General features: G+C 63.4%; 1 long non-coding RNA gene across 1 annotated transcript in view; it reads left to right on the top strand.

The window, feature by feature from the left end:
- The window catches only part of LOC105308831, a 20,968-nt gene that overhangs the window by 11,635 nt on the left and 5,630 nt on the right, over positions 1-3,703 (top strand). The window contains exon 2 of the long non-coding RNA XR_897344.2: positions 2,563-2,575. This is a non-coding gene — a long non-coding RNA (uncharacterized LOC105308831). The remainder of the gene's footprint in view (positions 1-2,562; positions 2,576-3,703) is intronic.

Below are 3,703 nucleotides of genomic sequence, written 5' to 3' on the forward strand. Positions count from 1 at the left end.
GAACCGGGCAGTGAAGCCAGGAGCACCGGGCCGGGCGTGCCATGGGGCTCTGCCTCCCGCTGGCACGTGGCCCATGTCCGGTGGGCACTGGCGACATGTGCCGGGGAGCGGTGTGACCGCAGCACAGGCTTCCTGGCGGGCAGAGGCCACCCAGCACCACCGCCTGCTCAGCGGGGGGCCCCTCACCACTGGCTGCTCCGCAAGAAGCTCCTGGTGCCGCCCGTTCCTTAAGCTTTCCCATCTGTGGGCCCCAAAGGGAGGACCGAATCTAGCCATAAATGGAAGCGTCTGGAAGGGCACAGACCACTGCCAAATGACTCAGCAGCCAAGGCACGAAAAGCAGGGCGGGCCTGGGGGTGCCAGCGCCCCGCTCGCAGGCCAGCTGACGGGGTGCCAGGGGCAGCGTGAGCCTCTGTGGATGCGACGCCGGCAGCTTCGACTGCCCGTCGGCCTTCGCAGAGCGCCCCCGGTACCGGGCTACATCAGGACATTCCCGGCCGGGAAAAGGACACCTCGAGCTGGACCCCCTCAGGGTCGGCCGCGATTCATAAAGAAGGAGCTTCCGTTTCAGCCTGAGGGCTGAGTCACGCGGGCAGGGGCCAGAGTGACGGCCGTCGGGAGCTCCTGCACTCCCGAGCTGGCACCGGCGGGTCCTGAGCCGGAGGCGGATGTTTCGCGAAGCTGCTGCCGGGCCTCACTTCCGGGCTCCGTGGTGGGAAGCCGGCGGGTCCCTCTGAAGTCCTGCCAGAGGGGAGCCTGGGGCTGAGAGGACTCGAGCAGAGACAGACCCTGGGGACAGACCGACCCTGGGGCTCGGGGACTCAGGCTGGTGGAGGGAAAGCACCTCGGCGTGTTACAGGACGCGGTCCGTGGGCTGCGGGCCGGGCCGGGCCCTGGCCCTGTGGACCGCAGTGAGCCTCTCCCACGGGAGGCCGCGCTGATACGCGGATCCAACCGGACTTCGCTGTGCTGGCGATGGGAGGCTTAACGCCTTAGCATCACATGACGTGCGTCGCTTAGGCACGAATCCGAGAAAGTAGGGGCAAGACCAGCACCCCAAAAACCGAAATCGTGGCTGGGAACAAAGCCGACCGCGAAGCAGAGAAGGGGTCCACGTTCGTGGGGTGGAGGACTCGGCATCGCCAAGCTCAGCATTTTCCCCACGTCGACCTTCGGATTTCATGCGATCTCGGTCGATCCCACAGGGTCGTAGACACGGAAAAGCTGATTCTAAAATTTCCATGGAAATTCAAAGGACCTGACTAGACAAAGTTAATCTTGGTAGCCAATTTTGCGGGATTAAAGCCATGACCGCATGCAGTGGGAGCGGCGGACGGTGCCACCACGTGCTGGTGAGGCCGGGGAGCCATCGGGACGCGCGCCAGCGCCTGGTGGCCTGAGGGCTCCAGCTGGCAGTGGGACTCTAACGTGGCACGATCACTGGGAAACCGCAGTTCCATGTAAAGTCAGACGTGCACGTGCCCGACGAGCACCCCACCTGTTCCCTCAAGACGAACGAGACGTGTCCACACAAAGCTTAGTGTAGGTGGGCTCACGGCAGCTTCACTCATAACAGCGGAAAGTGGGAAGGACCCCAAGTAACCCCGAGTCGTCGACCCCAGGTAACCCCGAGTCGTCACCACCAAGTAACCCCAAGTAGCCCCAAGTCGTCGACAAGCGAGAGGCTGTCGTACCAAGTGTCGTGACCAGCTACGGTGCAGCAGCAGCACCAGGAGCCTCAACACACTTTGCTGAGGGGAAGGAGCGAGTCCACCCCGTCGCGTCCGGAGCAGGCCAAAGTCACCGTCAGGCGTCAGGGACGGGAGCAGGGGAGGCGGCTGGGGCTGGGGTGGGGACCTTCTGCGCCTGAGTGGCAGCCGCACGCTGTGCTTGTTTGCGAAACGTCATCAGACTACACGCCGAAAGCACCGACGGCTCCTTTCCGGAGAACTCTACCTCAGCGAGGTGCATTCTGAAAGCCATAAAAAATGAGGAGGGCAGCACTGTCTGTGAAGCCCGAGGGGCTGAGGGACGGCCATGTGCCCTCTGCGGCCACGATGGCTGTGGAAAAGCGGGCCACCGAGGCCCTGACCTCGCGGCCTCCTGTAGGGACTCGAGAGGCAGGAGAGTCATTGTCGCCATGGCCTTGCGTCTTGGCCGGCTGCGCACTGCCTTTTTCCGTAGGGGCCGAGGGCCGGCGAGAGGTAAGGGGGAGGCTGGCGTAGGACCAGGGGACCAGGGTGTGGGGACAAGGACACGACTGGACGTCACGGCTCTTTGGGAGACAAGGGCGGGTGTTTTCCATTGTGGAAAAATGCTGAGCAAGACCTGGAGGCTCTGCCGCCTGGGGGCCCCACGTCCTGCGCCCCTGCGTGCAGCGGTCCGGCACCACCCCGGGGATAGTCACCAGGGCCGGACCCAGCCGGCCGGGCAGCGGGTCTCACACTCTGGTCCCACGGCCCACACTCCACTCCGACACGGGGTCGCAGGAGCTGCGCGGTTTGTGCCAGCCCTAATTATCAGTGCGTGTTACACAGACATGAACAAAAAATACCGATTTAGGGATTCATTGCAGGTCAACAAGGGTAAACCCGTTACACGTTAGCATGAGTAACACACGTCTAACAAAAGGACTATTGTTTCCCAAGACGTGAGAGGTGAGTCTGTCGTTCCTCTCACGGGACACTTCACCCGGAGGGGGAGCTGGGAGCTGCAAACCGCTGTGAGGTGGCCGTGGGCGACACCTACGCGGGACATCGGGCCCACGGGGCCGAGAGGTGGCGTTTTGAAGACAATGGTGAATATCCTTTCTCGGACACTGACCCCTGAGAAAGTGTCGTTTATTAAAGGTTTCCTGCCACGTGGGGTCTGAACCACGTGGAAGGGCCCTGTGCCCCTGACATTTGGAGGAGGATGAGAAGGGGTGGCCCCGCGCCCCACGGAAGGTGGACCCCAGGGCTCCGTTTTGCGGGTGAAGAGGAGGAGGAGGGGGAAGGGGAAGGCGCGCCCTCTGTCCCCACTGGCAGCCCCCAGCCCGGCAGTGATCTGCTCCAGCGCCTGGTGGCCTGAGGGCTCCAGATGTGCGTGTCCCCGTGACTCAGAGGCTGCTGGGCTGTGAGGCTGTCCCCAGGGGCCTTTCGTGCAGCCAGAGGACGGCCCGCCCTGCGTTCCCTGTGAGCTGTCACCACACTCAGCAGCAGCCTCTGAAGATCCTCTGGGGAAGGTCCCCTCAGAGTGCACGTGCCTGGGGTGGGGGATCCCAGGCCCCCCGCGATGTGGCCTTGCCAGGAGGGGAGTCAGCCCCCAGCCTCCAGGGCCCTGAACCGGGAGGGAGAGGCGCCCCCACCTGGGCCTGGGTGGGCGTGTTCTGTGGGCAGCGCAGGGGCTCAGACGTGCCCTGCCAGAGGACTGGAGGGGCCTTCACGTCCTTGCCTGTCTCCGGCCCTCCTGGCTGTGGGAGCACAAACACTAATACTAACAGAATATAACGAGATCGTCCGCGTCCCTGTTAAAAACCGCTGTGTGACACCTCCTCCTGGGGGCGGCGAGCCTCCGAGTGTGCATGAATTAAACGTTCTTCTGGGTGGAAAAAGCCACGTATTTAAAAATAAGAGAATGCCTGTGAATAATGCCTGCAGGAATAGTACGACCCCCCCGCCCCCGGCTGACCCCCTTCCCCCCGTGGGACCGAGCAGCAGTGGCC

Source organism: Pteropus vampyrus, unplaced genomic scaffold (assembly GCF_000151845.1).
Source record: "Pteropus vampyrus isolate Shadow unplaced genomic scaffold, Pvam_2.0 Scaffold632, whole genome shotgun sequence".
NCBI classification, from domain to species: domain Eukaryota; kingdom Metazoa; phylum Chordata; class Mammalia; order Chiroptera; family Pteropodidae; genus Pteropus; species Pteropus vampyrus.